Source organism: Rattus norvegicus, chromosome 11 (assembly GCF_021556685.1).
Source record: "Rattus norvegicus strain SHRSP/BbbUtx chromosome 11, alternate assembly SHRSP_T2T, whole genome shotgun sequence".
NCBI classification, from domain to species: Eukaryota; Metazoa; Chordata; class Mammalia; order Rodentia; family Muridae; genus Rattus; species Rattus norvegicus.
In genome coordinates this window covers 77983861-78006909 of record NC_141544.1, presented here as the reverse complement: position 1 = coordinate 78006909, position 23049 = coordinate 77983861, and the positions used below count along the sequence as shown (strand labels likewise).

Sequence of the window (23049 nt, the reverse complement as noted above, 5' to 3'; positions counted from 1 at the left end):
ACTCAGGCAATACACTCTTACACACACAGACACACAGACACACACACACACACAGACACACACACACACACACACACTTGTTAGGAAAGAGAAAGATTTTGCAGGAGGGGAAACAGAATAAGATACTTAACAAGGAAGATGTCATCAAAGTACATTAAATGAATGTAATGAATGTTGTGAAAGAATACATTGTGTTTTAGGTAAGTTTGTGATGCTGCATTGGGCCACACTTACCTCTCCTCAGATGCTTGAGGCCCACAGGCCATAGGTTGGATATGCCTGCACCAAGGAAGCAGATGGAAGCCTATTTGAGGGGAGTTATGGTAGACCCCAGAAAGGGCATTATTTGGGAGGGTCACGGGGACAAATACAAGGGATGCTAAGGAGGCTCATTCTTTTCTATGACTAATTAAAAATAATAAATGTTACCACCTGATATAGACATAAACTCCACGTCTTCATAAGCTGTGTGTTGGATTAGTTACAGAAAGCTGATTCACAGACCACCCAAGATGCTTGAGGAGGCCATGTTTTTAATAGCAACAAAGACAAAGATAAACTTATTCTCTCACATAACAGTCCAGAAAACTCTAGTTATAGCTTAGGCCTACTTCGTTGTTGTTTTTTTTTTTTCCATCCCCTGAAATACCAGTCCAGAAAAGTCTAGCTTTCTAGTGTGTGGCTTGGGCTGGTCTCTGGGTGAGCCATTTCACACTCTCAAAGTTAATAAATGACCAGGGACAGCAAGTCATTTATCCGTCGTGGGTTTTGTGTGAGCCTTAGTGCAGTCAATGAAAAGCGATACTGTGCTCTGTGAGCTTTCAAACAGGAATCTGCCTCTCTACTACCCTGCCATGCATCCAGTCAGAGGACACGAACGATTCTTAGTAGCTTTATCCCATGGTCTTCTCTGCAGAAACTCAAGGTTTACTTGACTAAATTCTAGTTATTAGAGTTCCTATATAGGCTGTGCATAGAGTGCGTGGCTACGGAATCCATCTGTATGGCAGTGATACTTTTCCCTGGGGTCAGAGTTGGGACTCGGTTCTATTCAATCTGGGATGCTGCATGACCTCCAGTGGAGGTCTGCAGTGGAGTGGGATCTGCCCTCCGCCACAGATCCACCACAGATCCACCACAGATCTGCCACAGATCCGCCACAGATCCCACCAGCTCCCTGAGCCTTGTTAACACTTGCATTAAGAGAGTCCGTGATTCTGTTGGTCTTTATCCTCTTGTCTAAGCCTTGAGCCATACAAATAAATGTTTGTATATGTGTACATGTTATGCTTATGATGTATATGAATATGTCTATGATGTCCATTATCTATCTATCAATCTAGCTCATCTGTGTGCTTCTTCTGACAGCCCTTCACTTCTTTTTTTTTTTTTTTTTTTGTTCTTTTTTTCGGAGCTGGGGACCGAACCCAGGGCCTTGCGCTTCCTAGGCAAGTGCTCTACCACTGAGCTAAATCCCCAACCCCAGCCCTTCACTTCTTGCTGTTGGAAGCTATCACACATAAGAGGCCTTAGTGATAAATTAACAGGGCCCATTAACAAATCTTTAAGTGGACATGGAAAACGGAGTCATAAAGTACAATCAAACCTAAGTGGACAGAGCATTAGAGGGGCCGGGGAAACAGTATAAAGGAATAAAAAAATTCCCAACCCTTTCCAAGAAAACAGGCCCCAGGATCAAGTGTTGAGCTAATGGTTTGGAACAAGGCATTGACAGGAGAAATTGGCCAAACCTGGTCAGGACACATGAACGTAGGGAAGAAGCAAGGACTTCGCTTCTTAGAACACTAGGCTGGAGCCAGCCTGCATCTGAGCAGTTACCCCAGGTTACCCAGCGCTCCTTCCTGCTGTGATCGCAAAAAATGTGTGATAGAAATGAGCTCTTAATTCAGCATATCAAACATGCGTTTAATCGACTGTAGCTAAATTAAACAAACAAACAAAAAAAACAGATAGTAAGGTCTAGATTGCTTGTAGATGATGTATACAGTCATAAACCCAAGCTGTCCTAATGACAAATACATTTTAAAAAGATAAATGAACTTCATTACTTTGTCAAGTCTCCGCTGCTGTGAGTCACTGGGTCAGGGGACCACAGAAGTGTGCTATTCCAAAAGACCAGGAGGACCAAGATCTGCGGCATGGTCAGGCTTGGCCCAGATTGCATGTGGGATATTATAGCACCCCAGTATTGTCTTTGATTGGGGATCCAGGCAAACAGAACAGTGAAAGCTTAGAAATGAAGTCAGCAGAAGGGATCCATTGTAGAGCCAACCTGGCCATTGGCCAGGAGAAAAGAGCTGTCTTGGTGCATCTTTGGACGCTTCAGAACACTGGAGGAGTTTTTGATTCTTTTTTCTAGGTGAGTGTGGACAGCGTTGCCAACTGGAAGCCGGCTGTGATGACGCAGACCTGGAATCATGGCTCCCTACAGGAGGGCTCACAAGGACTGAGAATTTGAGACCATTTCAGGCTCCAGGGGTCTGCATAGTAAGACTCTCTCAAAAACAGCAACAGAAACAAAAGGCAGAACTTTCAGGATGATAGATTCTGTTGTGGTGTGAAGAGGACTCTTCTAACCATCAAGACTGTGCCTATATGTATATGTACATATGCAACAATAATAATTATGGGAGAGGTCGTGAGTTCGAAAGGGAGTTGGGATCATGGGAGAAGCTGAAGCAGGGAAACTGAGGGGTGGGAGTGATATAAATACAGGAGCCATGATCAAATTAAACGCATTGTTTTAAATGTCCACTAATGCACCAGGCTTCAAATATAGCATGAGAAAAATTCCCAGGACAATAATTAAGAACAGGCTATAGTGGAGATACATGTGGGGGTTTAGTCATGTTCACAAGGAGGCTGGATGATCAGGTGTGAGGGCGGCCAGAGGCAACTGCCTGGGTAAAGTATGAATTTACCTGTCCTGGAGGAGAATCTGCAGTTTCAAGAACTCTACTGAACCTGCATTACATTTTTTTTAAATTGAACTTAAAGCAATTTTACCTCAAGTAGGTCAGTGCATCGGGGAACAATGAAACAACTTATTTAAGAACTGTCTGTATTAAATATGGGGTCAGGGTCTTCTTACGGCTGGGATTATAACTGGTTTCTATATATGTATGAAGACACTTGAATCTTTCCAGAGATAAGCCCAACCTAAATCCAGGGCAAATGCCTCACATTTTCTAAATGGGCAGATTTAAATGTTTTAATATAAGATCATAAACCCAAGTTGTCCTAATGACAAATACATTACACACACACACACACACACACACACACACACACACACACACACACACACAGTAAATGAGCATCATTACTTTGTCAAGTCACTGCTGATGTCTTTGCTCAGCTGGACCTGTGCAGGTTACCTGGATAGTTTGCTCCAGCTCTGGCAGGTGTGGTAACTACCAAAGCCAGAGGTAGCATTGCGGTATACGGTCTCCGAGAGTAAGGCAGACCTTGTCAGTGAGTGGCCCACAGTAGGTGTGAAGGGAGAGTGGAGAAGAGCACACCCGTCCTATTTCCATCTACTGTTTGCTCACTCGGCTGCTGGATGAAAGACGCTCATCCCATGTGTGGAGTCAGGTTTTGGCTCTCCTAGGCACATGGGGTGCTATTCTCCATGTGCTGTGGCAGCATGCCTTCCCCATGCCTTACCCCAACTCCCTGACTCCAAATCAACGTCTCTGGCAAGCACTGTGGTTTCTGGAATATGTGACTTTAGGCCCCTCCAGCTCACAGCACCTCTCTTTAAGAACTTTAAGAACAAATCTGGTTGATCCACTTAAGGGAGGAACTTGTCTTTTACCTTCTGGGCTGTGGGTCTCTGGCACGTCCAGCACTTAGTGTCTTTCTTGATAGAGGACCATCTCTGTGTGGGAGGAATCCTCACAGGATTGCTTCCTCAGGGGTCAGACCACCCTCCCCTTCCCAGGGGTCACACAGATCTCCCTGGCATTCTTCTCTTGCCAACTGTGGTGGAGTGTAGACTCAATAGTCGGCCCTTCTGATGCCTTGGCTTCTCTCTGGTTGCCTTTATACTTTCTCGTGTGTTTATTACATTATCCTACCTTCTTCTTCTGGGGTTTCTTGACTCCCTCTCTTACCTCTACCATGCTAGCTACCTGTCATCCTGTGAGGGTGGGGCTTATGCTCACTCTCTGTAACCCTCCCCCTTTTCTCAGTCCATGGAATCATTATGGTTCCTTGACACTGAACTGCACACCATGGTGATCATCCAAGGAGATACCAACTGGACAATGTCTTTCAAAGGGTGATATCAAAGTCCCACAGCATGGGAGTCATCTGAAACTTCTCTTTGAAAATATTTATTTATTTGAGTGTATGTCTGTGCACCGTGAACCTGGGACTTCTAGAAGAACTGCCGGTGATTTAACTATTAACCTATCTAGCTCCTGGAACTCTCTAGAAATAAGTTTTCTTCAGATTTTCTGAACCACAAACTAGGGCAAGGCTTGACAACGCAGACTTTGGTAACCCCCTGAACTGAAGAACTACATTGTTAGGGGTAGTTTGGAGCTACTGAGAACTACCAAGTCCTGCTCTTAGAGGTTTTGAGGAAAATGCATTTACTGAGAATATTTAGTGGCTTCCAAACCACAACGCCAAACTCTAGTGACCAAGGAAGGCCCACACAGAAATCCCTTCCTCTCCACTGTTTTAGCCTAGTTAGTTTAGAGCTCATACGTAATGTCATCGCTCTTTCCCAAGGTTGATTTGAGGTTCCCTCTTTCCAGTCAAACATGAGAAAGGTATGATCCCAGCTTCCTGTCTTTCAGCACTAGAGGCAGAGGAGCAGAGAGAATGAACTCTGTAGTGTTCTAGGCCCTTCTGTCTAGGACACCTGCTGCCAGGGCAGAACAATAGCACCTTTGCAAGCTGGGAGCTTAACAGGCTACTTTAACAGCTACAAAGTATCTATGCTAAACAATGTTGAACTTTCAAAGCCTTCCCTTTAAGATCGGGGACAAGCAAAGCCTCAGCATTCTCATGCTTCTTTAATATTTGCCCTCTGAGGTTTTAGTCAGTTTAGTAATATACTAGTGATCTCAGAAGTGCCATGTAGGAAAAAAGAGTGATCACTATTATAGGCAAGATAGTCTTAGAAGTAAGTAAGTAGAATTAATAAGAGAATTCAGCCGAGTTGCCAGGTATATAGTATATTTAAAAAAATCACCTGAATTTTAATTAATCATCAGTATAAAAATATATCCTTCGAAAAGATACTGTGTATAATAGTAACAAAAGTAAATATCCCTGCATATGAGAGAAAGGAAAGAAATGTAGAACTTAATGAAGAAAAATTCAGGAGGTGTGGGCAGATGGGGCAAAAGTCTAAATAAATGGAGTGGTCGCCTGGGTTGAGGAACCACTAGAATCAACATGGTTAGGGTTCTAGTCCTCCCCCTCCAGTTCAACTACAATTTATCTAATTTCTAATAAGAAATCTTGCCAGGTATATGTGTGTGTCCCTCTGTAAGTGTACATATGCACAACTTAACTACTTGAATTTTAAAATTTATTTTTAAAATTATGGTGTGTGCATCCATGTTAGGAAAATACAGGTGACCTCAAAGGCCGGAGGTATTGGTTCTCCTTAAGCTGGAGTCAGTCAACTGTGAGCCACCAGTGTGGGTGCTGGGAACCAAACTTGGATCCTCTGCAAGAAGAGAAAGTGCTCTTAACTGCTCAGCCAACTCCACAGACCCAACTACTTGATTTTTAAAAGCTATATGAACGAGCAAAGGACTGAGAATAGTCAATATTCCTGGAGAAATGGCTTACTATCCCTGCTTCCAAAATTTAACTCTTTGGTGGAATAACTGAGATGGTAATAATGACAGGGGAGAGAAACAGCCCAGACAGGTAGACAGCACAGGGAGACAGCGCAGACAGGCAGACAGCACAGACAGGTGGACAGCACAGACAGACAGACAGCACAGACAAGCAGACAACACAGACAGGTGGACAGCACAGACAGACAGCACAGACTGGCAGACAACACAGACAGACAGGCAGACAGCACAGACAGGCAGACAGCACAGACAGACAGCACAGACAGGTAGACAGCACAGACAGGCGGACAGCACAGACAGGTGGACAGGACAGACAGACAGCACAGACAAGCAGACAACACAGACAGGTGGACAGCACAGACAGACAGCACAGACAGGTAGACAGCACAGACAGGCAGACAGCACAGACAGGCAGACAGCACAGACAGGCAGACAGCACAGACAGGCAGACAGCACAGACAGACAGACAGCACAGACAAGCAGACAACACAGACAGGTGGACAGCACAGACAGACAGCACAGACAGGTAGACAGCACAGACAGGCAGACAGCACAGACAGGCAGACAGCACAGACAGACAGCACAGACAGGCAGACAGCACAGACAGACAGCACAGACAGGCAGACAGCACAGACAGGCAGACAGCACAGACAGGTGGACAGCACAGACAGACAGACAGCACAGAAGCAGACAACACAGACAGGTGGACAGCACAGACAGGTAGACAGCACAGACAGGCAGACAGCACAGACAGGCAGACAGCACAGACAGACAGCACAGACAGGCAGACAGCACAGACAGGCAGACAGCACAGACAGGCAGACAGCACAGACAAACAGACAGCACAGACAGGTAGACAGCACAGACAGACAGGCAGACAGCACAGACAGACAGGTATACAGCACAGACAGGCAGACAGCACAGACAAACAGCATAGACAGGTAGACAGCACAGACAGACAGGCATACAGCACAGACAGGTGGACAGCACAGACAGACAGACAGCACAGACAAGCAGACAACACAGACAGGTGGACAGCACAGACAGACAGCACAGACTGGCAGACAACACAGACAGACAGGCATACAGCACAGACAGGCAGACAGCACAGACAGACAGCACAGACAGGTAGACAGCACAGACAGGCAGACAGCACAGACAAACAGACAGCACAGACAGGTAGACAGCACAGACAGGCAGACAGCACAGACAGACAGCACAGACAAGTAGACAGCTCAGATAGGCAGACAGCACAGACAGGCAGACAGCACAGACAAACAGCATAGACAGGTAGACAGCACAGATAGGCAGACAGCACAGACTGACAGTCAGCACAGACAGACAGGCAGACAGCACGGACAGGTGTTTACATACACAGAATCTCAGCACTTGACAGATGTTGCTGAGTACTGGTGCCCCCTGAGCACATTATACACAAATATCCCGGAGCTCAAACATGGAATGTGACAGGCAAGATTTGTAATGCTTTAGAAGAAAATGCAGAATGTAGTTATATACAATTGTTTATACTATTTTTAAGAGGAAAAGGTAAATATTATAACATAAGGAACAATGAACTCAGCTGAACTAAACTACGACCTTCTGGGCATGGAGTTGCTGTCACTCCAAAGTTAGGAGGATGAGCTGTGAGGGAGCTGGGAGGGCCAGTGCTGGGAGGAAACTATAATTGACAGATGTGAAAGATACATTGTTGCTGCTTTCCCTTTCCTCCCTCCAAACTCTCCCCTAGAATTATAATCTCAAAACAACAACGGAAGTAATAAAAACAGCTGAAACTGGGGATGGACAGATAGCTCAACAGTTAAGCTTGGCTGCTATTCCAGAGGACTTAGGTTCGATTCCCAGAACCCACAAAGTGGCTAGCCATACTGTATGTAACTCCAGTTCTGGGGGATCCAATGCCATTTTCTGGGCTTCATGGGCACCAAGCAATGCACATAGTGTACATACATATACACAGGCAAAATAATACACAAATAAAATAACCAAGATTATATTGTTTTCTACGATAAAAAGGAAAAAAATTCTATGTAATTTTTCTACTAGAATATTAATAAAACCAATAACAGTCCTCCTTATAAACCATAATTCATGACATTAAATTTCATCTAGGCAGACCTTGAACTTTCGATGTAGCCAAGATAACCTTGAATTTCTGCTCCTCCCTCCTCTGCCTCCTGAGTGCTGTGATTTCAGAACCTTCTCTGTGTAGTCTTGAATGATCTTGAACCTCAGGCTTTGTTCATACTACATGAGTTTCCTACCAACTGAGCTACATACACCCCCAGCCTCAATTTCTGACAACATCAAACATTGTCTTTTAGAAAAGGGAAAAATATACCTCCCTCCACCGAGAGAGAGAGAGAGAGAGAGAGAGAGAGAGAGAGAGAGAGAGAGAGAGAGAGTTGCTGAGAACTGAACCCAAGGGCATACACATGCACATGCAAAACAAAGCATTTTCCCAAGAGCTATATTTGCATCTCAAAAGATAACGTCTTAGAAGTTCCTAGAAGGCTGAGGATGCTGCCTTAGGATCAAGCAGCTGCAGATCAAGACCTTCAGTCTTGAAGAGAAAGCACCTTCAGAACAGAGCCCAGGAAGCTAAGGGATGGGCTTCCCTACTGAGAGGTCGAAGGACTTGCCAGTCCAGCTGCACGGCTGTGGTGGCTTAGCCCATTTATGGGCTGGAAAACATCTCTAACAGGCAGTGGCTGCTGATGTGCTGACCAAGTCCCTCCTTTGCCCAGTGCACATGAATTAAAGTGAATAACACACACAAGCTTCGGCTCAAGGGACTGAACGCATGGATGTCACATGACTGCAAAGAAAGGGAAAGCGAGACATTCAGGAGGGGCTAGCTACCTCTTTCTAGGAAGAAAGAGGAGAGACTTGATTGGGAAACCCAAGTATCTATTTTTGTTGTTTTCCTTTAGGACAGTCAGTCAGACAGACAGACAGACATGAACATCTTATCTCATGGTAAAAACTAAGGCAAAGTGAATATTTTCACAGTGAAAAGTTAAGATATAAAACAGTGATCGAAAATTAAACTTAGCTAAGTAAATTACTGAGAAAGAAAAATTGGATATTTTGGATTAAAAATAATCTCTTAAAGAGAAAAACATACAACAGTGAAGAAAAGGGGAGGGAGGAAGGTTGAATCGTCTTAAAAGACTGTCTTGAAGAGACCTTATTTTGATGACTCTGCTTACACACATGATTGTACAGAGCTTGGATCATGTTATGCCTCCTGGCTTATAAAAGTTTTTCATTTCACAATCAATGTGTATTTATTATCTGTATAATGGTCATATCTAATGACTTCACAGAGGGTCCCAAGAGACATGACTGGAAATCACAGCAAGCCATCTGTCTACTTGGGAAATTTAAATTTTTATTGCTACTGTTATACATAACATTTCAGTTAGCCTATTTTCAAATTTGACTTGAGACTATCACTGTGCATCTCAGGAGGATCTCAAACTCCTGATCCTCCTGCATCAGCCCCTCAAGTGCTGGGATTACAGGCACACACTACAATTCTGGCTTCAAATAGTTCTCTAATGCTAGGTTTCAAAAGATTTGGAAAAAAACGGGTTATAAATTCACTGGAGGCTCATAAAAACAGTGTTTCTTTTAAACCAACACTTTGTTTTGTGAAGAAGGACTACTGATTTGTTTGTCCTGCCTTATCTTCTGAGGTTAGCCCACTCCTCCTGAGGTAAGCTTGCCCCTCCTGTGGCCTCAAACATTCCACCCCACCCTCAGGGGGCTGAGTGGTGAGGCTTGTTATAAAGAGATGGGGGGGGGGCATTTTAGGGAAGTCTGAATCAAAGGCTTAAACAGCTGGGCAAAGGATTACTGAGGGAAACAGCCACAGAGGAATCTATCAGAGAGGAGGCTCAGGAGTGGGCTTTCTAGATACAGAAATGGGAGAAGTGAGACCATGAAGGAAGCCATCAGAGACAGACTCAGAGTGAAGAGGAGGAAGAGGAGGAGGAGAAGGAGGAGGAGGAGGAGGAGGAGGAGGAGGAGGAGGAGGAGGAGGAGGAGGAGGAGGAGGAGGAGGGATACTTTCCAAAGACCTCATTAGAATTGGAGGAAAGGGAGCTGGAGTGTAGGTGGAGATCCTGAGTCAAGGAGATGAGGTGGTTGGGGAATGACAGAACACAGGGACAACAGGACAAAACTAATGCAAGGTTGTATTAGGAAAACAGAAGGACCCTAAAGACACAGAGGAACTGGCATTCGATATTTAAATATGAGCTTGATTGGTTGTGAGAGCATCATGAGTTTGTAAAATGGGGGACCGGGTGAATAGGAACAGTGTACAAAGACCTACACTAGCTATGCTCTTCCTTTCTCTCTCTCTCTCCCTCTCTCTCTCTCTCTTCTCTTCCTCCCTCCCTCCTTCCTCTCTCCTTCCTTCCTTCCTTCCTTCCTCCCATTGTCTATTGTTTATTGTTACAAGCTCTTGATGTGTATCCTGGGCTGGCCCGAAGCTTACTTTCATCCAGCCTGGGCCTTACTTCAGCCTCATGACTGTTTTCAAATTTGTAATTAAGAGCACAGGATTTTTTTCCCCAACTAGGATTAGAAAAATAGGTACTATTCAAGGAAAAGACAAGGCCTGCTGGGCCATATCATGTTACGGGGAGGAAGTAGAGAGGATGGTTTAGATCATGAAAAGGATTTTGATCTAACCAGTGAGGACTCACGCAGGGGCACACTGCCAGCCAGACCAGAGCTTAGTTTTGTGTAAAGATTTTCAGCATAAATTATTATTTCCCAATCTCTACCTGCCAGGGCAGTGGCTAGGAGAATCTACAAGATGGTGCAATTACTATGGTGGGATTACTATTGCAAAAGACTTCGAGAACGATCAAGATGGAGTTCCAAAGACGCCATATCCAGAAGGAAGGGTGCTGCGTTACACGCTTCCTGTGTCAGACGGTTAAGTTCTGGGGATCGAAGGGAAGCATTCTACCCATGACACTGTGGAACAACAGGGCACAAACCAACAAACAAAACATGGCTGGACGCAGGGAGAAGCTAAACAAGGAGAAACCTGGTCTCTTTTTCTGTGTGTTCTTGATTGAACCAAGATGGGGGTGGATGGGAGGAAAGGAGAGAGAAGAGGAAGTAAGGGCTGAGGGTGAAGGGAACATCGAGGGGCCCCCTCTGTCTCCTCCAAGGGGACCTGCAGGCACCGGAGATGGGCACTGCATTGGAGCAGCTCGAATCCAATTATGAAAACAGGGTCCCCCATCATGAAAAACACACACGCGATGAATTGCCATGTAGGAAAAACAGTGCAGCTGGAGCGCAGGGAGAGCAGGTGTTTCTCGGAATAGCTTCCTGGTTAAAGATGGTTGTGAGGCCTCTGGACAAATGGTGCTGTGGGCGGAGGTTCCAGATTGTGAATGAGGCAGGAGGGGAGGAGCCAGGCTGGGAAGGCATGCAGGGTGCAGATGTGGAGTCATAGCCACCACTGAAACCGAAAGGACAGAAGAGCAGGAGCTTGGGCTCTGGGGCCAGGAGGACATGTGTTGGTCGTCACCTGCACATCGGAAGCACCGGAATCCCGGTCTCTCATCTTAACTCCTCCCCTTCAAGACAGTTAAGGGTAGAACAAAATAAACTGATAAAGTACCTAATATATAATAAAAGCCCCGAATCCACATTATTATAGCACTACTCTTAGCTGTAAAGGCACTGGCTAGAAACTGGAGGACAGGAAATGACAACTTCCTGTGAAAAATTAAAAATTTCAGGGACGATAATGTTGAAATAAACAAGGGACAATGTTAGAGCCTCTAAAAGACGAGACCGGTAGAGCAGGACTGTGAGCCGGTGGTCCGTGGACCCGAAACACCAGTTTCTCCTGTGAGCGGTAGGAGAAACAGACATTTGGCCCCACCCCAAGCTACCTCAATCAGCATTTCTAGGGACGGAGACCAGCAATCTACTTGTTATAATAACTCCGCCCATGCCACCTTAAAATTAGAAAGCACGGGGGATGGGGGAGGGGGGATTTAGAAAGTTTCTTGGAAAAGAGATTAATCCTAAACAGATACTCTCCACTGATCAGTAACTGCACCTGTACGAGAAGACTCATCGGTTTACAAAAGAAGCTTTGGATGTTCTCCATGCAATGGCACGAGAAAGAATCACCGTTGATTCCAGACCCTGAGTCTAGCCACAGGGAGTGGAGTACATTTGTGCGAGTCCTATCTGGGGGTTAAGTTGCAAAACATTCTTTACATTCTTTACACTTTGAGAACTTGAAGTTGGACACTTACCTTGATCCATTAAACTTACATATCAATCCCACACAATGAAGATGCTTGGCAAGCCCAAGCTTATAAGGAGAGTAGAGTCCGCATAGAGAGATCGCTAGAGTTACAGGCTAATGAGAGTCAGAGGCTGACACTAGAATCCATGACTTTAGCTGCTAGCTAATGCTCTTTTGCACCCACTATAATAGCCATCACATCAACTCTGGGAGCACAGGCCGTGTTCCCCTTTCAGATAACACCCTGTGGAAAGGACCTCTCTGGTCATAAGTCTAAGGAAAATTCTGATGATTTCTCTATGATAGTGGCTCAGAAATAGAAGCCTTGGTCAAAAGTGATGAATAGTTTTGAGGTATTTTTGTTACTTTATCTTGTATATATGATGGATTTCATTATATTTCCATACACGTGCATCGTGTATTTTGATTATAACCACCCCTTACTCCTCTTTTTTGCTACCCTCCCACTGTTACTGATCCCTTTCCAAATAGCTCCTTTCTGCTAATTTTTTTAAAAGTTATTTATTTTTATCGTATGCGTATGAGCGGGGGTTTACCTGCATGTATGCCTGAGCACCATGTGCATCCGTGCCATGCAGGTCAGACGAAGGCATCAGATCTCTAGAAGTGGAATTGTAGACAGTGGTGAATTACCAAGTGGGTGCTGGGAACCAAATCCGGGCCCTCTGTAAGAGCAGCCATCGAGCAAACAACTCTTCACACCTCTCCTCCTCCTCCTTTTGTATCCTTTATTTATTTTTTTTTTTTTTTTACTTTCTCATTATTCAGTGAGTTTCATTAGGCCTGCTTACAGGAGCATGGGTAATTTCCAGTGCCTACAGCGTCGCTCAAACATGTCCCTCTTTCAAATCCTCAGGGAGCGCTAGGATCCCATGATCCCCTGCCTCCTTCATTAGTGAGGACTTTGCTGAGCTACATTTTATACAGACAAGCACGGCTGCTGCGTGACTAACAGCGATATTATACTGAGAAGGCAGCAGTCCACCGTGGCCCCTTCTACCTGCCTTCACTCTATAACTCTGTCCCTCCTTCCTTGAGAGAGCCCCAAGCCTTTGGGGTGAGATCAGAAACTACGAGAATGTCCGACGCAGGTGCTTCCTTTATAGTCTATTCTGAGGTTAATTAATTTGAATAGCATTATCTTTATCATCTCAGCTTCCTTGATAAGCTGATTGGTATCTTCACCTAAAAATGTTCACTTATTTCTGGGGCTGGGGGGATGGCTCAGCTGTTAGGGGTTCTTGATGCTCTTCCAGGGGAGCCTGGGTTGGGTTCCCAGCACCCACACAGTGGCATACAACTGATGGCAACTCCAGTTTCAGAGGATTGGGTGCCCTCTTCTGGTTTCAGAGGGCACTGCAGGCACAAGGTGCAGGCAACACACCCATACACATAAAATAAAAATAAATGTTAAAAACAGTTACTATTTTCATTCAAATAAAGTTAACACACCTAAAAAACTTCCAAAACTGTATTTTGTTTAAGTAAGAATGTTTAATGATTAGATCTAGTCTTAATATATTTATTAGTTTTACTTACTGGACTTTTAAAATGAATTACTTTTGTAATTCTATTAGCCCATATATTATATATTTTATTCCGATTACTCTCTCCCTTTTCCTATTTCCCTTCTTAGTTAACATATGTTTTATATTCTGCTACTCAGTGTTCCTTCATCTGAAAACTGTTATGTCCTTTGTTTACCTTTAAAAAATTATGTTCTTAAATGGGTTTTTTTTTTTTTTTGGTTAAATTCTATATGTTCCTTACTCATTAATTATTTTTGAGCAGTCTCACACCACAGGCTGGTCTTGAACTTGTGATAGAGTCAAGAATCATCTCGAACTCTTGATCCTCCTGTCTCTGTCTCAGATTCATGGGCTTGTGTGTGTGCCTTACCGTGTCTGGTTCATGTGTTATCAGGGCTTTGTGTAAAGGAGGCAAGCCCTTTGTCAGCTGAGTTATAGCCTCAGCCCACATATTCCAAAAGCTTAACCTTCTTTTTCTTTTTTTTTTAAAAATACAATTTATTATTTGTAAGTAGATAAAGTATTTATTTAATAAAACATATCAATATTTGCCTTCAAAATTCCATAACTTTCATTCTTGGAACTTCTTTATCTTTATACAGTGTCTGTTGCTCTTCTCTCTATAAGGTAGTAACTTTTCAAACATTCAAATTCTATTTCTAAGTTGGATCAGCAACTTGAGTATATTTATAGCAAGAAGCTCAGGTCTTCAACGCTATAGAAATACCCTTTTTGAATTTGAATATTCTTTCTGTTCCACCAACTTTGTCTAAGATGAGGAGGCAGCCAGGTGAAGGGGTAGACATTTCGGACTGCATGGAGTCAGCTGCATCAGCCAGGTTTTGGTAAGCTATCCTACCTTCCAGAGCCCGGGTGTCCTAGTGTGTAAAATGAACATAATGGTATTGGCTTTTGTCAATGTCATGGGACACTGATGTTCTGCTGCTCAGTGAGTTGACAGGGTCCTCTCTGTCCCCATCCTGACATCTCAACATAAAAGTCTATACATTGAGATCCAAGTATTTGCAAGTCAGACATTCACTTGCTCTCTGGTTAACTGAATCCTCCAAGGTTCCGGACACCACGTGGGATATTAGAGCCTCGGTGCTGAGGAAGAGTCTTAAGAACCAATGTCCTGGGTAAAAACTAATAAACTTTGTTCAGAGGGAAGGAAAATGGGCACAGAGATAAACAAGTACTGTGACGCTTGGCTAGGAGCCCAGGCAGTCTAGTTCCAGAGTCCAGGTTTTTTACCTGCTGTAGGACACAGCCTTTTAAAAGAGGGCGGTGAAAACTGGCTGGTTGCATGGAACAGAAGAGTTTTGGAATACAAGTGACTTTTAGGATTATAGAAAAAAATCACCTGGTCTGCTTGTCCTTACTTTTTCTCTCATCCACAAACGGCACCAAAGGGCTTCCCCGGCAGTGGTTTGGGGCATAAGCAGCCCCAATCCCAGATACTGATTGGGAAGAAATCTCAGTTTTGTGGATTCCGGGTTGGGGGAGTCCAATGCTGTGTCTCTGGACCACAGAACAGGGCTTCCTTCCCCTGCCCTTGCTTTTCCAGAGTCGTGAGTCTCTGCCTCTGCGCAGCCAGCGCCAACTCTGCGTCTGACACACAGAAAAGATGAACTAAGCTAAGAGCTTATGCTATAGATAGGGAAGACCATGTGATGAGTCAAAATCCTTCCATCCACCAGAATGCGGTAAGAAGAGGAAAACCGAATGCTCTCCTAAGGACAAAAAGGTCACCGCGACACGGGGGTGGAGCACTAGGTCCCCTTGCACCTGAGTGCTTTTTCTTTTTGTGTGAGGAACACAAAAAGTACGGGGAACGTGGGTCGCGACAAGAGTTACCAGCAGGCAACATGGAAGCAAGAAGTCAAATGACTTTATTTTCCTCTTTGGTGGCGATTTTGCTTAACGAGTGAAAGACGTGTTGACAGAAGAGTAGCTAAAATTAGTCTCCTCTCCGCAGGCATCGGATTACCTTTGCTTCCATCATCCCTGATAAACACTGGAAGAAAACAGGTTTCTACCCAGGTTCAGGGAGGGTGTGTGTGTGGGCGGGGGATGGGGAGGTCTGGGGGAAATCAATGGTAGATTTGAGACTCGTAAGAGAAAATTAATTCAGGTTATTTAACTTAAGAAACCTTCACTCTTTCTGCTTTTTTTAATGAAAGGAAAGTCATGAATGAGGCGAAAGCACTTAGTCACCGGCGTGGCTCTGAGCCCTTTCTGTATATATAGCTTACTACAGGCCCAGGGCCAGGAAGACCACTTCATGGTGAAAGCGCTTACAGCATAAACCTGAGGACCCAACTTCCATCCCAGAATGCACTTCAAAACTGGGTGTTGTAGTGGGGGTACTTCCTTTACTCCAGCGTTTCTATAGTAAGATGGGAGTCAGAAGCAGAAGCAAAGGAATTGCCTTAAGTTAGCAGAACAGCTGACCTGAAGCAGAGAAAGCAGCATCTGAGACAGACCCTGCTATAGCTATGCAGAAGCTGAGATCGAACCCCATGTGCTGGGACACACATATGACCAACCTCTCTCTCTCTCTCTCTCTCTCTCTCTCTCTCTCTCTCTCTCTCTCTCTCTCTCTCTCGTGTTCCATCCCTCCCTCCCTCCCTCTCTCCCATCCACCCCCTCATGTACACGGGCACGTGCACACACACATACACACACATACCAAAATACATATTTTTAAGAATTTATAGAACCATGTATCCAGCCTGAAGACATTATCCTGGCATTTCAGATACCAAAGGGATCTGTCACCAATACTAACAGGGTCAGTTAGGTCAATATTTTAACAAGTAAAAGCATGTCACTACACAGACCAGGCTGGCCTTGAACTCGTGATCCATTACATCCAATAAGAAAGATTTTGTGGGGAGTGGTGCTACACTGGGAGTAGAACCTAGCACCCCATACATGATAAGCGAGAGCTCTACTACTGAGCCCCACCTCCAGCCTGGAAAGTCTGCTTTTATCCTAGGACCATCCATAGCAGGGCCTGGCTGTTTTTTCTTATTTCCATTTGACCTTTTCCCTCAGTCTGCTCTGCCTGGTTGCAATGTTTACTCATTTCTGTGACTCAAGCAGTAATACAGCTGTTTGAGCAACTCAATCCAACAACACATCTGTCTGTCTGTCCATCTGTCTATAATCTATCTATCTCTCTCTCTCTCTCTCTCTCTCTCTCTCTCTCTATCTATCCATCCATCCATCTATCTATCCATCCATCCATCTATCTATCATCTACCTATTTATCATCTGTCTGTCTGTCTGTCTGTCTGTCTGTCTGTCATCTTTCACTGAAGCCCAAGCTGGCTTCTGACACGTGACAATCCTTTTGTTGCAGCTTCCCAAGTGCTGGGATTACAGATGTGAGTGCCACACCCAGCTTCTCACTGGTTTCATGAGTTCCTGTCAGTGTCTCAGTCAGTGCTTGTTAGATTGTGGAGTCACTTAAAGAGTGGGGGGTGGGACTGGGTGTCGTGGAGCACACCTTTAATCCCAGTACTCAGGAGGAAGAAGTAGTTACAGCTCAGCTCAGGGAGTCTGGGGCCAGCCTGGTCTGAACAGTGAGTTCCAGGATAATTAGAGTTATGTAAAGAGACCCTGTCTCATTAAGATAAAAAAAATTAGTTAAAAAAAATAAGAAAAGTCAAAGGGGAGAAGAAAAGTCCATCAGATTGGTGTGTAAGTGTGAGAACAGTCCAGGCATGACAGGGCTATCTGTGCTTCATGGCAATGAGCAGTGGGAGAACTCAATATTCACTCACCTGAGCTAAAGCCAGGGGTGGGAGAGGGCAGGAGATTATATTTATTGGGGATCAGTAGGCTTCTTGATCTTATTTTATTTAAGATTCACTGTCAGTGTGTGTGTGTGTGTGTGTGTGTGTGTGTGTGTGTGTGTGTGTGTGTGTGTGTGCATGTCTGGTGCCTCAGGAGCTAGAATTATTTAAGATTCACTTTCACTTTCTGTATATGTATGAGTGTCTGTATATGTATCATGTGCATGTCCTCAGGGGACAGGAGAGAGCACTGGATGCCCTGGAAGGCAGTTGTGAGCCTCCATTTGAATGCCAGGAATGGAATTCTGGTCCTCTGCAAGAGCAGCAAGCGTTCTTAACTACCGAGCCATCTCTCTAGCCCCTTGATACTGTATTATCCATTGGCATAGGAGTTGCCAGGTCTTCTGAGTTAGAAGGACAGTTTTGGAGGGCACAGTCAAGGAGTTCTCTGCATATAAGCTCTGCCCAGATTCCTGTTTCCTGGTCCTGGCTGGTGTCTACATTCCCATTGTTTAAGGTACAATGACTTGGATGGCAGAGCAGAGTAGGGGTCATCCTGTCTCCACTCCCTCTCCCTCAGCTCCCCTGCGTAACAAGTCGCTGAGTGCTTTGTCTCAATCTGTGTGGAAGAAGGATTTGACTACTTCTTTTTCAGTGACACTGCCACGGCCCCCATAGTTTGGGACACGGTCATCATAATCAGAGTGGTTTTGATATCTTTAAATGAAATCATCTAAATCCCTATGTAAGTACCCCTTATTCTTTGTACCTCACTTAGAACTACTTACAAATCCAAGAATTTAACACGATATTGCAGACCTCAGGTTTTGTTAACAACGTTGTTTTCCTGAAAAACTCTCACCCCTCTAACACTCTCTCCTCTTTCTTTAATTGGTTGCGTACCTCATTCTTCAAGATTCAACTCAAGTGGTGACTCTTTATGAACTGAACCTTCTTCCTTGGTCGGGAGAACTGACCACTCTCTTCCCTTGTGTCTGCTCATGATACCTCCACCTGGCAAACAAAATACTCTCTGTGTACCTAAGTTCTATCCCTGAGAGGAGGGATGGGCTCCTTAAATGCTGGGACTGTGGCTTTCTAATCCATCTTACCCACAATGGTTAGCAGAGTTCCATGCACATAGAAAGTTTACTGCAAGCAATGCTCAATGAATGAAAGTTTGTGCTGGATGAATGTGAAGCACATTGTTTTCTAGAGGCTCTGTGCTGTGACCTTATGTTGTGAGATTTTTATTCATTTTACAGCATCACTGCAATTGTCGATATATTATAATATACCTGTCCGTACTAAGAAGCCAATTATGAAAATTTATAGTATCTAAAACACTAAATCATTAAATACCGCTCTCTTCTGAACAATACAAGCTGGGCTTGTGGCTCAGGACAGAGTTGGAGCTTTGAGTGTACAAGGCTAGGAATTAGTTTCCTGTGTGTGTGTGTGTGTGTGTGTGTGTGTGTGTGTGTGTGTGTGTGTGTGTAGAGGAGACACATCCTTCCAATGAGAGCAGCAGCCAGGGATAGAGGGGCAATCTTTGCAGTCCACCTGCCACAGCTATTTTACCTGGGACGCTGTTCAGTGATAGCACTGAACTGTCACCACATAGGCAGCGTGAGCCTTATCTCCGTATTTACCTTCTCAGAGGGAAAGTGGATGATTCACATTTATACCGCAGTATACATTTTATGGTACACAATAAAATGAAATCATAGGAATTAAGTTAATCTGGACATTTAATTTAAAAGCAAGAATTATAGCAATGGAAAACCACGGCCAATGGACAACACACCCAGCCTATGATGACAAGACACTCTTTCCCCTCAAGCCAGTAACACCAACTGCACGTGGGCACACGTCAAGGGGCCCTCCGTAGCACCAGGTCTGTTAGGTGACCAGCAGCCAAATACTATTCCTAACTGAAACAGTCTGACCTCACCTCAAAAATCAGATTTCTTTAACATCCTGATTAGCCTAGAACCCTAGCAGTGGACTGTTTGAGAAAGACTTTCCCGGTCTCACAGTCTCATTTATGTACACCCGTGGAGGACTTAGTGTCTTTCCCTTAGAAGGTTTATTTTAGCTTGCAATCACATAGTCGATAATCATTTTACTGACAGCTGCCCTCCCCCAAGCATCTGTAAGCACAGGGAAGGGGGAACCTTGTCTTATTTACCATCTTGTTCCCAGGAACTCGTGTGTAGCTAGGCTCTACAAACACGTTAAGTGAATACTGATGTTTTTCACATTTTATCCAACCATTCCTCTGTTTATAAGTCATACGCATCAACCTTGCACTTGCACCCATCCCGATTCATTCTCTAGTTACAATATCATCCTTAGATCTGCAGAAGAGGGAGCAGCTGGTGCCTGAACTTGGCAGGATCCAGTTCAGAATGGCAGCATATGAAGGAAAAATGAAGAAAATAAGGGACACTGGTATATGTAGATTGAGGTTACTCTAAACAGTTCATACAGCTTCTAAAGAACCTCTCATTCAATGAAAAACACGACCAATTGCTCGGTCTTGACCTACAAACATGGTTTGATTTGTTGATCCTGGAAAAGAGTGAGTGACGTGAGTTGTCAGCATGAACACCACATGTGTCTTCCCTAAGAAGAACTCAGGGTCAGCTCCTGAATGACAGGGCCTGGCCTAGGATTCCTCTCCTCTCAAAGATGTTGGTCTGCTGCTCCCTCACTGTTTTCCGATCTCCTCCATGTCTTCCTTTGTGTCTTCTCTTCCCTCTGCCTATCACAGGGCCAATTTAAAACTCACTTTTCCAGGTCCTCTAGGGGGAAAACCCCAAGCATGCCACTTTGGGGACCTGGAGTTCAGATGGGAGAGGGAATGAATTCTGGGGTGGCAGAGAGTTTGGGGAGACAGCCCTCCTCATCCTCCCTCAACAGTGTACTGCATCACTTTACTGTGCTGAGACATCCCCGAGAACAGGTGGGAACTTGTCAGGGGCGCTACCCCAACATGCCTCTTTGCCAGTCTCTGGAAGGCAAGGCCTTCAGTCTTCCCCTGAGCTGGCTCCCTTTGCCCCAGTATTCTGAGGAAGAATACTAGAGATGGAGCGAGGCGGGTAATGAGGAGAGTGAGGGGGACATCATACTTTTCTGGTATGTTCCTTGAGCAGGAAGGTGGGAGGTGAAAGAATCAGGACAGAAGAGAGCTAGCACAATGAGTAAACTCGTGTTAGAAATGAAGCTGGTCTCCAGACATGCATTGGTGTCGTTTCCTAGTTTAAAGTGCATATCATCGACTGAAAACTACAATGTCGAAACAATAACTCCATCAACGTACTTTTTTTTTAACCTTCAAGGAATATGGAGGCTGGTAACCACACACCCTAATTTGGTGCCACTGAGGCAAGCACCTTGGGTAGGCAGGCAGCTGGTAACACACACACACACACACACACACACACACACACACACACACACACACACACACACACACACCACGCTCCAGAAATCATCTACCTTTCTCCTTCACACTGGGAAATGTTCTCTTTGACTGTGTCACAGGCACAAGACACATCCCACAGCCTTGTTTTAGCGTGAACTCTATTCATCCTCGTAAGCATCCGACCCCGCTGTCCCTGAAGCCCAATATTCAGGAATCCCAGGTCTGAGCTGCTACTGCTCCCTGCCCCCAGACCTCTGCCCCCTCTTGCTACTTCTACTAGGGTTCATTGTGCCCGCCCTTCTGGTGTCCCCAAGCCCTACCTGGAGTCCTTGTCCTGGCTTCTTCCACAGGAACACCTGTTGGCCCTCTGTCTGCCCAGGAACAGCTGGATGCTGAAGTCAGGATGTCGTACCAGCCCGCCCAGCTTGCGATGTCAAGTTAATTTGTTTGAGTGGCGTGCTACCGTCTGAAGTTCCCTGGTCGCCTTGGGTCAAGCTACTGCCTCCCCGCAGACCCTCTGACGGCCACCTTGGCCGGGCCCGGGGCTCCGCCCCTTGCCTGCTCCCGCCTGCGTGCTTCCTGGGGTCTCCAGCCTCCAAATCCCTCCAAATACACCTACAGTCCGGTGCCTGAGCCGGCCTGGAGAGTCCCGGGCTCCCTAGATCTCTCAGGTCAGCCTTTGAGCTGTGCGCTTCGGAGCCGGGCGCTGCGGGCGCGACGTCCCTCCCCCAGGCCACCCGCCGGGTCGGGTTTGGTACCTGGGAGACAAAGGTCCAGCGCTGGAGTCCTCCTGCCTGCGATGAGGCTCTAGCCATTCCCAGGCTCCCGCTCCTGCTCCTGCTGTTGGTCGGGAGGATACCTCCCCATACACTCACACTTCCCGCTCCTCCCTGGAGATGAAAAGGGGATCACAAGGCAACCGTGCCAGAGGATGGGGCACTTTTTTCCTAATGAAGATCCAGAACTCACAGTATAATAAACACTCTCAGGCGTTCTGCTGGACTCCAGCGTTGTGTCTGCGGTCTGTGCACAAACAGCTCCCTCCCTCCACTGTCCCAGAGATCTGGTAAGCCATGCCCCAGCATCAGGGTGTGTTTCTTGAAGGCAGGAGAGCCCAGCTTGGCTCATAGTTGTTCTCGGGCTCTGGCACAGCACCTGCCACTCATCATGATACTTGAGTGAAGTGGAAAATCAATTTATTTGGTAGAAGCCCAACATTTGCTTTTCAGCCTTAAAGCCTACTAATTCCTTTGTGTAAGCAATTTGATAGCCAACACACACACACACACACACACACACACACACACACACACACACACACACACACCAAGATAAAAGCAAGAAGCAAATAACACCAAACCTACCAATAGGAAAAAGGTTAAAGAAGTTAAGGTAGTGTGGCTTAATGGTATACTACGCCGTTATAACGCAGACATGGAAACTTCAGTGCCTCCCAGTTTTCTTAGAACAGATTGTGTTTATTCCTATGAACCGCAACAATGAGTGTTTCAGCAAGGCATCCACAGTGGTGCAATAAGGGTACATTTATCATGGGGATAAACACCAATTGTCTAAGTAAACTTAAGACTCCCTCAATAGGGATGAATCCACGCCTGGTACTGTAAGCCTAACTACTTGTGTTTAGAGAAGTCATAGACTTGAGAGGAGAACTCATGGCTGCCATGTTTCTACAGATAAATGTAGTTCTTCTTTAAAAAGGCAGGTTTCTTTTTTTTTTCAACAGATAGAGACAATTTGTTACAAGATACAGAAAAACAAGGGACTGTGGGACACCCTACCGCCAACTGACGCATCAGCAACACAAGCACTGCACCGAAGGCTCATGGGAAATCATGAAGGATGGGGAAGGAAGATTGTAAGAGTCAGAGGCCCATGATGCTTGATATGAGATAGTGTTTACCAGACATAAAGGGAGAAATCACCCAGCGAATCTCAATAATATGGTTGCTTGGGCCAGACAGCACAATTCAACCTAGCAGCCGAGAGAGAGAGAGAGAGAGAGAGAGAGAGAGAGAGAGAGAGAGAGAGTCCTCAATCAGGTTCTCAATCAGGTTGTACTAATACTCTTTATGATGTTTGAATT

At 45.2% G+C, this 23049-nt stretch overlaps 1 protein-coding gene across 3 annotated transcripts in view; it reads right to left on the bottom strand.

The window, feature by feature from the left end:
- The window catches only part of Casr (calcium-sensing receptor), a 75599-nt gene extending 53469 nt beyond the window's left edge, over nucleotides 1-22130 (bottom strand). The window contains exons 1-2 of one of the 3 annotated variants that reach the window (XM_087575417.1): nucleotides 21915-22090; nucleotides 21704-21835 (exon numbers count right to left, since the gene is read on the bottom strand). The gene's annotated coding sequence lies outside the window, so the exon portion shown is untranslated. 3 annotated transcript variants of the gene reach the window in all.
- Between the last annotated feature and the right edge of the window lie 919 nt (nucleotides 22131-23049).